The following is a 14,982-nucleotide window of genomic DNA, read 5'->3' on the forward strand; positions in this document are numbered from 1 at the left end:
GTTGCCAATATCCCGAAAATTCGATAATTCGCTTCCATTTTCGGTGATTCCCGCGCCAACGGTACGCGCGCGTGTGTGTGTGTGTATGTTCGCGCAGAGCTGACGTTTGCATGTGAACCGAGATACCACCGAGACTTAACCACAGGTTACAAGCCTTAATCGTTCCCCGCTGCAAAACGCCTGTCCCGTCTCATTAATGAAATGTACGGCCGAATTCGGCTACCGCGAACGCGAATAACTCTTTGATACGACCATTTGTCCACAGCTTCAACATACGTTCCATATTATAACGATTGACTTTTCCTTAATTCGTCTCAAGCGAATAACGAATGAGCTAATAACGGAAAATATATAACAAGATGTTTGATGATTAATGTCAAAAAAAAATTTTTTTTTTTTTCAACAAATTAATAATTGATTCTTCCTTAGAATTTCTTTTATCTGATATTCATGCCATTAACACACGATGAAGCTATTTAAATTTTAGAATAAAAATATGCAGATATATATATATAAATAAATTAATGTAAAATTTTCTTTTGATAAAGAATCGATTTGAGAGATGCAAGGGTTAAATATATAATTGTGAGAAAATAATTTCGAAAATAGATGATTAAAATGCTCGTAACGGAACACAACGAATAATAGAATGAAAAGTCAGAGAAGCGTTATGTATATCTTGACGGTGAAAGATACACTGTACGCAAGTAATATGTTCTCATTTTTATTTCAGCGGGCGAGGCATTTTCACACGTTTTAATACTTTTCGACACCGCGTGTACGCGCATTCGTGCGAGAGATTCATGTGTATATAACTAACCGCGAACAAGTTTAGATTTATATGAACCCAGGGAACAATGGCTCGTATTTCCACCCTCAATATGGTCAGCGGAAAAATTCCGGTAATATACCTGTGCGCGCCGGTCGACATCGCGTATCTCCGGCGTTTCCTCCAGCCGGTCCATTAACGAGTGCTTCCGGTGTGACACTACCCCGAAATACTGACATGTCGATATCTCGGAAACGACCGTACACCCTGACAGGAGCAATCGTTAACTAATAATTTATTGATGCTAGCTATTTGGCTTGCATATATTTACGCTAAATTAATTAACGTTTTAGATAAGAGAATAGAGCTTTTAAATGCCACGTTTATCTTTGTTCTGTAAAATAAATATCAATTTGTATTAAATGAAATTTGTCATATACATATAAAGTACACTAATAATAATTGATGTATCTATGAGGAATAATAAATTAGATCAATAGGTATTATAAATTTTAAGCTTGAACAATAATCCAATACCGAAACCGTCTACATTATTTTAGACATTGATTTGTAAACACATATATTTGTTATAATAAAATATAATTTACACTGAATAATATGTAAGTTTGTTCATAAATCAATAAAAACATAATAATGTTATATACAATTCCAATACTAAAATTATTAATCAAGTTAATAATTCTCTCTCACGACGCACCAAAAAAAAAAAAAAAAGGCTGATTCTGTTCTTAAATATTGTTTCCTAATAGTCTCCATCTTTGTCCTTTTCTAGATCGCTGTCCTTTTTATAAGACGATTATTTGCGCGGACGATGTGATACCGGTCGCGTCTAACTAAAATCGATTGCAATGGCTCGCGGTGCATCGTTTCATTAACCCCATATCAGGAGTCAGGTCGACGATGAATAAAAAGGATCGGCTAGTGAAAACCCCGACGTCGGCTCGCGCTCGCTCGTAATGGTAATTTATGGCAGTAACTAATTGCCCTTACACACTCCCCGTCTCTCCCCATGAACATCTTCCCCGAGACGATATTTCAATGGCTAAGTTCCTAGTTTGCCACGAGCTTGGGCGCGTTTTTCCCGTATACGAGACGCGGACCCGCCCGCTCTTTTCCCCGGCCGACAAGAAGTCGACCTTTCTCCGTCACCGCCGGGTCCCAGAAATGAATCACCAGAGCGCGGCGGTGACGGAAATTTATTCGGTGGTGCACAGTGGAGCGCCGGATGTCGGAGACACGGATCCAGCTGCACGATGATAGCATGATCGAGTTTATATATTCGCGAGATGTGAGTAATAAATTAAAGTGATGAAAACAACGCCGAAAAATTTCAGCTTAATAATAAACTGAAATATTCGGCGAAATCATATTTATATTTTTATATAATGAGATTCTTTTTTTTTTTTGAGTCATCCGGTATGATTCGAAATTAAAATCTTTTTTTCAATTTTCTTACTTAGAATTATTTATAGATAATGGAAAATAATGTTCGATCTTAGGCTGTTCCTAAATAAAATTTTGATTCAATTGTGAAAGAGATTACGGCTAATTAATTTTCGATAAGAAAAATTATCACTGTATATTCCTTGTGGGTGAAGCACAGATATATTTCTCCGGTTACCCTCATATACGACAGTGGTATATATGATGAGAAGCGAAACCGCAAACAGGTCGCATATATCATTCAGATGTGACGTTGCTCATAAATGTTGTTGATCTTGCCTAACCGCGTTCATGAAGTTTAATGATTACATTTCCATTTGATCTTTTATGATTGATATGAGAGGGACTTTACAAATAATTCGTTTAATAATAAATAAGCTGATGATAGATGTTGCGAGAATTATATCACTCATAAGAATTTAAAAGATTTAAACGCACTAAGATTGCCCATCTCTCGTGATATGCATATTACAATGGCACCATTTATGATCATAATCTAGTAGACAAAGCGGTTCATATGCGGCAGCTATTACAACGTGCTAAGGCCTTGCCATTTGTATTTATTAACAAAGTGCCTGCGAACTTAATGTATGCCGCGAGTATCATTTGTATGAATTTATTCAGCATATATGGTGGCGTATGTTACTCGAAGAGTATAGCTTTTCCTTTTATAAAAGTAATCTTTTAATCACTTAAAAGGGAATTAATGACAAATTGGCAAGGGAGCTGTGAAAGACATTCATTGAATACGCCAAATGAGCAAAAATGCCTTCATCGTATCTTACGCTTGGCGTTTGCGCAAGAAAGGACACCCACAGAAAAGATTTCCGGATCTAACGCTATTACTCTTCAATCTATCATAAAATAGGATCGATATAGCGACAATCATATTTATTATTGAAAAAGGAATATTTTAATCTTAAATGGAAAATTCTTAAATCTAGAATAAAATGCCTAGTAACGCCACCGCATATCGTTTTCGCGCCGACTATTGTGGCGCTAACACCAAGTTATTCTAAATGCAAGAATATATAAGCTTGTATTTGTATATGTTACTCTTGTCTCAAGATAGTAAGACAATCTTATTTAATTCGAGAGAGAAGAAAAGGAATTATTGATTTAATTTTAAAATTGTTTTATTTTTATACCGCATAAGATTGCGATACGATTAAATATGTCAAGAATATTTTTTGTCTCGTTATCAGAAATCCTTTCTGAGAGTGTCGAGAGTCACAACGGCTAATAATTCATCGTATTCATTGCCATTCATGTATCATACATACATGCACAAAGATTAAAGGGTTGCTTGATGTGACGAAATATATTTCCGCTTTTGTGTAACGGTGATTGCAATTTCCAGAAATGTATTTATCTGCTTAATTAATTTTTGGTATATGTATAAATAGTAGTTATATTTAATTTTAATTAAAAAAAAAATATATATATATATATTTTTTTTTTTTTTTTTTTCGATTATAAAAGTATATTGAAAATGGAGAAGAAATTAACGCGGCAGATAATTATTATTAATTTATATCCCTAAAAAAAGAATCACAATTTTCGCACAAAGCTCCTTGTTAGCAAAATATTCAATATTAAAAATAAAAGAGACATAATAAAAATAATAACGTTTCATGTTTTAATTTGATCAATAAAAGAGTCTTTTCTTTCTCCACAAAGCATTGTTCATATAAAATATATGACGTTAATATAAAATATTACGTAAACGTTTGAACTGAATTTTATATTAGAAACTTGGATAAACGTGCAATCAGAATATAGGCCAATGCGAAATAATTTATCGCGTCTTTTAAAATAGCGAAATTTTCATTGTCGCGAACTGCGTTCCTGACGAAGCAGGGATATTGACGCGATTAATAAGAGAAGTCGTTTAACTAAAAATAACGCTCGACTTAGAATTGAAGATGCACGGAATCCAATGAAACGAAGTCTGCAAAATTCAAACATTTCGCTATTTTCGAGCAAAAGTCCGAAATTGGTTTTATGCTGTTTCCTTTTTGTCTTTTTATATAATATCGAAAATGTGTGTTTTTCTCTAACTTTCTTGCACAGTTATTGTCGCGAAGTATATACATTTATAACGCGTGTCCAATTGCATGGAACTTTAACATGCCGACTGTCCTTATTAAAATTTTCAAAAATGCAGAAGTGTTTATATAATTCGCATTTTTATAATTAAGGAAAGAAATTTTTTTCCCTTTGCGTCGTTTTAACGAGATGAGTAAAATCTAAAAATATTTAGCATCAATTATATATCACCTTGTATTGATTACATCATTATCACATACATTTAATGTGTGCGTTAAATATTGTTTTCTGCTACATTATAGGAGCAAGATATTATATAGGAGAAATAGTACACATGGTGTATACATGGTATGCACGAGATCTTTAGCTCGTATTCCTATCCTGAATTTAATATCAAACACGGTTACGTGGTATTCTGCCGAATGTAAACGAAGGTTTAGAGAATCGGGCAACCATATTTGGCGTTAAATATGTAAAGGAAACACAGAGATTATATATTTCATCGGCCTAAATGTGCTGTTCCTCGTGAAAATGGTAACGGGTTTAGGGGAAAATTTTGGCCAGAAAGTGCTTGTTTATTTATAGCACGATTACAGAGCGCGGAGAAGGTGCATTGTTTAAGCACAGTCGATTAAGCATAGCCCGTCGTCGGATTATCCCTTAATGAATCGATTCGGTGAACCGCAAGATTCTGCCCGCGGGTTTACAGTATTTATTGAGCGAACCAACGATACATTGCAACCATAAAATTGGTACATTCATGGAAATCAATGCGCGAAGATTGCTTTGATATGAGAATAAGATGCTCTCGTGTTAATTATCTCGATGGTCTTACTTGTTTTTTGTTTATGGAATCCTCTCGTAATTAGCGTAATGAACGTATTCCCTTGTTACACAATGAAATGAATACCATTCACGACCGAGAATATAATTTTCTTTTTAATAAGCATCTATTATATTTCGAAACGAGAGAGAATCGAAAATCATCTTCCTGCAACAATAACAGATTCCCTGTCTAGTTCATTCGATCCCGTTATTCATTATTTTACCTTTGATTATGTTCACGGAGAGTCTGTTGCTCGAATATAAAACTCGGTCAACCATTTAACAGTCGCGCGTGTGACACGAGAAAAATTACAGATAATAAAATATACGAGCCATAAAGCGCGCCGTGTCGCGAAAATTCTTGCGGACGATGTTACACGCGCGCATTTATCAGTGAGATATGTAACATAACGAAATCAGTAATTAAAATCGGTAATTCGTAGCGCGTACCTTCTGGAAAAAAAAGAAAAAAAAAAGATGTTGCTCCCTTTTATATTTTTGGAGAGTTAAAAAAAAGGGTTTCTCTCTTTCTCGAGTATAATTATTTATGACGGGGTACACTTTCGTAATATGCGCATTTTATTCGGTCGACATACTAATTATATTGTATGATACCGTTGTGCAGGTAATAATTTTAATGTAATTTCATAGTAGGCCCTTTTCTCCCTGTCTTTACCTCTCTTTCATCTCGATCTCTGAAAGATTAATAACGAGGATATTATCGTTTTTATTATAGTCCCATAATATAACGGTGTAAACTCTGTCGTTTCACGTTATGCTAATATTTTATGGAACGGTAAGTACAATATATTACCATCACGTAAAAATCGTATAATATCCATAATATCCAATATAAATATATAGCTGTTCTTTCTGATATATTTCAATTATAATAAATAATTTTTTTTTTGCGCACATATGCTTGTATTTGAATAAAATTTTTTTATATTTTGAGAGAGAGACAATATTGTTTTTTAAACATGTCTTTGTATTTGAGATAACTCAAAATAATTGATTAGCTTTTGTAAGGTAAAAGACAATAAATTCTTATTTTATAATATAACAAATTGCGATAATAGTAATAAATAACATAATACTGATTTTTAAATATTATATTATAAAATAAAAATATTCATATTGTACGTCTTTTAACTTATGAACGATAATCGAGTTACACTCTTATCACTTCAGATTTCTTAAAAATATTCTATATTTTTGTTTCAGATTCTAACAATATGTTTATAACAATATTGATTTTATTCTTAAATATCAAAGATATTTTATAATATTAGACAATTTATATGTTGCCAATATGAACACTGGTGGCCTTAAATCCGAATGAAGAAAAGAAATAGAGTTTCTGAGCGTATGCGGATGCAAGACGGTATAAATCTACTAATCCCGGCTCTGTGTAATATAATTGCGATAAATTTATTTTATCGGCCAAAACATGTATTATCAGTATTTGTAATCGAATATATACGTGTTTGCAGAAAACCCGCTACAAATCACATACATGAGACATCCACGAGAAAACGATTTTCCACCGTTTCTGATAGATAAATATAACAGACAAATACTCCGACGGTGAAATCGTACAAAATCTGAGTTTTCTCTCATAATATCGAGAAATTTATTTTTACAAAGATAACAATAGAAGATTTATTTTGTAAATAAATTTGTTTCAAAATGAGCTGTGAGAGGGAAAGAGAGCAAAAAGTTTCATCTTTCGAATTGATTAAAATTAATTTTTTTTTTTCTTTTCAGAAAGATGAAAATTTTTAAGGAAAATGCATCCCGTATGATTACATATTTATCGCGTTTTATTGAATTTAAATTGGAATATAAATTGAATCGTTTATCATTATTTAACATAAATTTAAATTAGTGTTACAATTAAAATTGATAAGAAATTTTAATAAAATCTCCAATTTTGTTTCATACAACGCTCAAATATTCAAAATCAAGTCCAATTAGATTGAAATGCATAATACGGATTTTCAAATGAAACGTTTCAATATCAGGCTGATTGAGTGATTTCGCGAACGGTAGGCAGGCTGAACGGGTTAAGGTTACGTTCAACTATGAACTATGAATTATGGTTGTCAGACAGCGAGGAAGGAATTTCGCTATCAGCCCGGCAAGATATGCGCATGGAGATGGAGACTGTGTTCGCTAATTCATGCAGCAGTAATCGTCGCTCCATATTTTCCATTCCATGAAAATGTATTTGTCTGTTTGGGCACATCTACTCGCGGCGCGGGTGCTTTGAGGCCGTTTCCCATACACGCGACAGAGTACGCAATGTAAGCACGCAACCGTACGCTTTGTACGCGTGGAGTAGGTAGGGTTGGTAGGTACACTTAGGTTGAGGTTTCGCCTACGCCGGCATTTGTGTGGGGCTTTTCAACTAGTTCTCCATCTACCTATCTACCGTGTACGCGATCAAACGTCGTACGCGCTTTATCGAGCTCTCGCCAATCCGTACGCGCAAATTGATCGTGCACACAAATCGCCGTGATAAACGCGCCAGATATTTTCTGACAAGAGAATTCCCGCCGCGATACGTTACGGATGTTACGATCCCTCATCGCCTCTCCCCTTTTTTTGCCTCTTGCACGAGATACGAGCGTTACGTTGATCCATTGCTTGGCTGGAGGAAAAAAGATCGTGCGCGCACGAAAGCAATTACTACGTACATATATAGGAACAATCTCAATGTTTTTGAGAGAAATTCAACATACGTATTTTTTAGAGAAACTTCTGCAAGAAATCTATTCGAAAATTGTGATCCGTGTGTATCTCCCGACATTTGCATATTTATTAAAACAATATTTTCATATATCGTATGAGTAATCCTGAACCATAAAACTTGATATTAACTGTCGAATGTTTGACAAAAGTATTGATTTGTGAGCTAACTTTCCGCTGTAATACCGTAAGTTATGAATTGGCGAATGGCTACAATAATATATATATATATATATCCTTCGTACACATCACTAATTAATAAATTGTAATAAAAAACATAGAAAAAGAAAAAATGCTTTAAAAATATAAGTAAATACAATTGTTTAATAATGATTAATTAAAAAGTGGAGAACTATATTGCTTTTTCTCTCTCTCTCTCTCTCAAAAAGTTTTTTTCTAAAAATAATGGAAAGAAAATGAGATTGTGTATTAAAATAAGTCCTTGGTATATTAATTACTTTATATTGGAATACGAGCTAAGCGAGAGACACGTGTTTGCTTTAAAAGACACACGTGTGATGGATCGACATTTTATGAGTCAATATTAACTATAGCGTTCTCGAAAAAAGAAACACTTTTCACAAAAATAATCGGTTCTCGCGCGAATCTCAATTAAAATTTCACAAATTGGGCACGTCAATCAGAAAGCCGTCAAATATTTACACTCGCTAATCGCAAAGCTGAGTGTGAATCGTAAATACGATTCCCTCATACTCTGTTCCGGGCAAATGATATTGATTATAACGTTGATAAGATTGACGGTAAAAAAGAATGATACAAATATTTCGCGATACAATTTTCTTGCCACGAAATAATCAATTATAAAAAAGCGCGAAATTATTACGATTAATAATTATTTCGCTTGTGCTATAAATAAATAAATAAATAAATAAATAAACAATCAATATGTGTTAATTGCAAGTCACAATTAAACAAAATTAGTCTGACAAAATTGTTCAAGACAGCGAGACAGCATATTTATTTCATAAAAATATTTTGATCAGATAATTTTTGACATTTTCTCCCTTCCGTATGTATCGCTTATAATCCGTTATACACTGTATCGGTTTTCAATGCTATTTATTATTATTATCGAGCAATTTAAATTTCCATGTACTACCGGGAAAGTATTCCGATATCATGTAAAATTTAAAGAATACGTCAAGACATAATTATCGTATAATGTATAGTATACAATTCAGTAATAATAATCTTGCGCGTATTAAACTGAAGTGCGCGATGAATCAACACGAGCGTATTGAACATAATATTATATATGTACGTATTGTATGTATACGTACATACAGATATATTAATTAGCGGCATCGAGATCAAAAACAGCTATATTCAATTCTTACCTTAATGTGAACTCGCATTAAGGATCAGCGCGCGCATTTACGGTTTTCTCAAACTTGATAATTTCGACTGACAATGAAACTAGACGCCGAATCGCCGCGTAACAAAAAACGGCATTTGTTAGGCAAATTGCCGCGGGAGAATTTCTCTCTCTCTCTCTCTCTCTCTCTCTCTCTCTCTCTCTCTCTCTCTCTCTCTCTCTCTCTCTCTCTCTCTCGTGCGAGATCCATGTTCCTGTTGCACGCAAATCAACACATTTCGCGGCAAACGAAGAGAAAGAAAAACACGAGAAACAAATCTTGGCGCGCGCGATTTTTTTTTCTCCAGTGTAACGTGCGCAGAAAATAATACCTCTTACCTTCATCGAGAAGATCCTCCCCTCGTATCCGCGATGATCCGCGTACTCGGCACAGGCCCGTCGAATTTCCAACGCCCTCGAGCTGTCGCGGGAAGGGAGTGCAAGAGGGAGAAAATAGTGGCTGCACTGATGGACGACCTTGACTCCGGAATTACTTCCCACGACGAGCTTACACGGCCGCGTTTTTCCGCGCGGAACGGCCGCGTCCCGAATGCTGCGAATGCGCGCGTTTACGAGACGCGCGCCATCCGTTCGCGATATGTACGCGCCCGCGTCACGCCGTCTATCGGTATCCGAAGGATGCGATAACGATGACGATTGCGACGACACGACACAGGTGGTTGGCGCGCGGGACGACCGTTTGATCTTCCTTGTACTCGAGAGAGAAAAAAAAAGACAGAGGAAGAGCGCGAGAACGGAGGCTAGGATTGAGGCCGCGGGAAAAAATTAGAGGCGGTAGAAGCGCCTCTCGTGTCACGGTTATTTCCCGCTACTACCACTGACGTAACCGATCAGCTGTATCGACTGGCCGGGGCGAAAGCCGTCGCGCGACTGAAACACCTCTCTCTGTACTCACTCGCAGCATCCCTATTCCGCGTTCTGCCTGCCCCCGCGGTACATCCGCACCCTCTGCCGTCCCCCGGCGCGAGACTCTCTTTCAGCCTCTCTTTCCACCCCTCTGTTCGTGCGGTGGCATCTCTTCCTCCTCATCCCCACCCCATCGCCGCATCCTCTTTCCATTGCTTCGCATCCTTCCACTTCCATATCCTCTTTCGCGCGTGTCACATGTTCTGCAATTTTAGTATGTACATGTAGATTGGCTATAATTTTCTCTCTCTCTCTCTCTGCCGCTCTCTCTCCCTCTTAGCACTTAGAAAACTTTAAGTATTCTAACATTATTGAGAAATAGGACATTCCTTTTTTTCATATTCATCGTTTCGATGGCATCTCAATAATGATTGATTATGTTATGTACTTGTGACATTATCTAGGTTTGATATTTCGAATATAAGATATATCGCATTCAAAATACCGTTATACCATAAAAATATATAAAAATATTTTCTTAATTTGAACTTCAGTTTTTTTTTTTTATCTGTATATTTTATATGAGGTACATAATACATTATGTACATACTGATATTGTGTCATTAATTCATTACCGCAAAAAATATTTTTTTATTATTTGAAATTATAATACGTATCACGAAGTACGGTATCGATTTTATTTAGGTACCGATATTATCATTGATTAAACAATTATTTAAATATCGATAGCACTTATCTCAGAGTTGAAACATGATGCACGCATAATCTACATCATACGTATATCTTCCCATTTATTAAATTATAAAGAGGATATATAGTTATAGTAAAGGCGGGGAAATTGGATTTGGAGGAGGAATTGGAGCAGGTTTGAAAACTCGCGTCTCAAAGGAAGTACGATTATTAGGTATAACACTAACTATTCCCCAGCGGGTTTGGGAGTTAAATCGAATAGCACACCAACAGTAAGGAATTAGTTCACAACGCGACTTAACAATTTCGCTATCCCTTTCTATAAACTGTGATTCTACCTATGATATAGACGAAGAAGGAAAACTGGATTAGGGATTATCGACGTTAGTTCAAGCGGTCCTTGTAAGTTGAGTGTAAGTCTGTGTGTGTGTGTGTGTGTGTGTGTGTGTGTGTGTGTGAGAGAGAGAGAGAGAGAGAGAGAGTTAGGAGACTTTTTAACTTAAAATAGGATTCATCTATTCCGCAATTCCATTCACCCCGCGTACCATCCGTCTTTCTATCTGTCTAATAATAACTAAATTACTTCATCAATTTATGCAAAACTATTTTTCTTCTAAATTGGAATTTGAAAATAAACCTTGTCCAAGTTTTATATTGACGAGCAGAATTTTTTCGGAATAATGATAAAATTTTGACGCTCACTTTCATTGTAACTGGTCCGGATTCTTTCTTCCGCTATCTCTAGTGCATTATAAAATTTAATTTCCATATTAACGAACCAAATATATAATCCATTAAAGTAGCACGAGTAGCTTTTACGAAACGATACTTTTCATTCGATTCTTTTTCTTGGTAAAAACTCAGAGAAACGCAAGTGCACTTTCTTGCGCTCTCACTCCACAGTGTCAATCCAGCTGCCGATTTATATTCTGCGATACGATAAATTTATGCTTCTCACGGAGATCTGTCTGCAAATAGCAATTTTGATACCGATATAGTATACGAAAGGTGAAGATTATATCATCCTTGTAGAAAAAGACCTGAAAGTGTAGACAGGTACTTTATTCGTCATATATATATATATATTTCGCGTAGTATAATTCTTCTATAAATTCCTTTTCTTTTTTCTTTTTGTGCAAAGAACTGATAAGTTAATTGCATTTATCTATTTGTCAATTTCTCTCAATACCTTTTTTTAATAGTTTTCTTAGTAGATTTTCTTATTTTATCGAGTCTACTGATAAAACTGTTGTACACTCAAGCAGCTACCAAACTTCTCGTATCTCGCTATATGTGACTAACATTCTTTTATCGGTAAAGTATTTACAACGTAACCACGCTCATAATACAAAACAACTTTTTTCGCCCCATGTGTACGTACTTTTACCTATATGCAATTCTATCTCGATCGTGTCAAAAGAGCGGAGACGCGATCAATTCTGCAGAATAATGCCACTCTTTTTCTTGCAACGCGATGCGTTATTTGATCATCGTGTATAACGTATTTCGTGTTTCGGTCCATAATATGTAAGAGTAGATACCAATATATTTCTACACATTATATCGTTTTACAAATATCACATTCTACTCTATTATATTTTTTATAATTAAAAAACTGTAATTACTTTTTTTTGGCATATAATCGACTTGATTAGAAGAAATAAATTCTAGTTAAAAAATATATACATATACAATATATAAAATCTTCTGCTCTTTATATATAGAAGAAATCCTCAATCTTACAGAAAATTGTTGTTCACTTCCTTTTATTTTGTTTTTAGAAAATTATTTAGAAAAGATTTTCTTATAATACACATGTATCAATTTTTAAAAAACCAACTTCATTTAATTACATTCTGGTAGATATGGATCTAAAGGAGATTTGTGTTACCTATGCTTTAAATTTTCCGAGGAAATCACGAACTATATATCGCTGTTTGCACTTTATCTCCGCTACAGAAGCGCGTGCTTCGCACAGTACATGCCGACATTATGTCGGTGAACTATTTTAATGGTAGACAGACGCGAGAAAAGAAGTAAAGTCCTTCCCGCTGTATAGAATTTTAATTTTCAATATCGGTCTGCGACCTCGCGGTATTGGTTTTCAAATACACCGCACGCTCCTAAGAACGGGGCTTTATCGCGGACACGTTCTTAGAGGAGGTATTTTTTCTCTCGTCAGCTGACTCCCGGGAGAGTTAGTGTATCATTACACGACGAAGAGAGCATTTTCGTAATGCGACGTGTCCCACTTTGTAAAAAAAAAAAAAAAAAAGTTTCAATGATTTCGCGTATAAATCGAAATGTATCATTAAATACTCATAAATCGCCGATTTCACCCGTGACGAAATAGCGTAACGAGCGAACGGTCACGTATTCAGGTCGTTAAGTATTGAAGCGGCTGCGATCTTGCTTAAAATATGCTCCCGAGCTTTTTGCGCAATTTGCCGCATGCTATGTGACTATCCGAGGACAGGTGGAAAGAAGATATACACGGGAAGGAGGTGGCACGATCAAGCGATTTAGATCCAACAGGCGCCGCGCCGCCTGTATGACATAATTTTCTTCGCCATCGCCGACATCGAAAGACATTCATCTTGCTGTCCGCCTGTGTGATGTAGTTACGTCATATCTCGCGGGGAAGAACTTGCCACGATCAATAGGCACTTCTGTATATACGACGCCGGAAAATTAAGCCGGCCTCGACAAAGTTTTGCATTATGGAAAGTTCTCTTATCGGTCGAGCGATCGGCGGGGCCCCTTTTGTGTAAACCGTTCGCTGGTGATGAGTGACGGTGGGGAGGGCGGGGGCGTTATTACGTTCTCTCGCTTCTTCTTCGTCTTCTTCTGGGTTGCCTAGATAAATCCAGTGTGCATTATTGGGGGTGGCGGAGCATCTCGGGGAGATTGAAGGTGAAAATTTACATCTTCATTATATCCACCCGATGCACTCTCGAGATACTTCTTGCAGTTTTTCAATTTAAGAAATTTAGCAGAGGCAAGAGCCGAATATATTTCCTCGATTTTTGTAGCACTCTCTAATGTAGACGCAGAATATGTAGAAGACGAGGAAGGAAAATAAAAAAAATTTTAGTCCTCGTGTGTCGCAAAGTTTTTCGACTGTACAGAGATGAAGGCATTATGTCAAGAGCAAAATACGAAGGCGCGCATCGCATCTGCAAATGAAATAAAAAAATGTTATCAAAGTGCAAATTAAATTTCAAAAAAGTAAAATTATTATTTAATGAGTAATAATTGGTACTAGTTTATTTTAATTATCAAATTACATAATATTGAGTTATAATTAGGCAGATTTAATTAAAATTAATCACAAAGAAAAACTTTTTAAGATATAGCTTACAAAAATAATGGCGTGTTCATATTTTATGAAAACACGAGCGATTTTGCAGCAGATTTATTCTCAATCAATATTAATATCTCAATTAATTGGCGTATATACTTATAGTATATACATACATATATAACTGCACAGCATTTTTACATAACATCTTTTTCAAAGAATATATAATTATTTAATCTTAATTATATATATATTTACATAAATAAAACACCAACGATACGTATTAACAATAAATAATACGTATTAATAAAATCACTCATCTTATGTAAAAGAGAAATATACAAAATTCTATAATTATAATCAAAGAATAAATTCCGCATAAAATTACTCTCATTGCATTTTTATCCGCTTATTTAATTATGCATTATATAATGGGTGTTTAAAAACCCTCATAGAAAAGATGTGCATATAATATATGTAGTTCAATAGGTAATATAAAATTAAAATTAGTACCTTTACTGTTATGTGCTAATTAGCATGAAAAAACTTCATCATACCGCCATCAGTCATACCAGAACGAAATAACAACCATATTATAGTATGTATCAATGTTCAACACATATTTTTGAAATGCGTTTTTATATGCAAAAAATAAAATATATGTTAAGAAAACTGAGTTAAAAGAGTCAAAATTATCATTTGATTTCTTGGCAAATATTCATTTTAATAAGGATAATCTTTTTAACGAAACATTTTCTCTGCAACAGATACAAAACAATAATTTTAAAAATCATAATAAAATTATATAAAAGAGATCTTTTACCTAAATTGCATAACAATCTATCTCTATTTCCTGATTGCAATACAATT

General features: G+C 34.9%; 1 protein-coding gene across 1 annotated transcript in view; it reads right to left on the reverse strand.

Annotated features, from left to right (window-relative positions):
• LOC138935434 (monocarboxylate transporter 4) overlaps window positions 1–14,866 on the reverse strand; it is a 69,364-nt gene extending 54,498 nt beyond the window's left edge. The window contains exons 1-4 of the mRNA XM_070300009.1: window positions 14,626–14,866; window positions 13,737–13,987; window positions 12,703–13,667; window positions 9,573–10,363 (exon numbers count right to left, since the gene is read on the reverse strand). The gene's annotated coding sequence lies outside the window, so the exon portion shown is untranslated. The remainder of the gene's footprint in view (window positions 1–9,572; window positions 10,364–12,702; window positions 13,668–13,736; window positions 13,988–14,625) is intronic.
• Window positions 14,867–14,982: the final 116 nt, after the last annotated feature.

This window comes from Polyergus mexicanus, unplaced genomic scaffold (genome assembly GCF_030449975.1).
Source record: "Polyergus mexicanus isolate NDT 795.1 unplaced genomic scaffold, iyPolMexi1.0 SCAF_1, whole genome shotgun sequence".
NCBI classification, from domain to species: Eukaryota; Metazoa; Arthropoda; class Insecta; order Hymenoptera; family Formicidae; genus Polyergus; species Polyergus mexicanus.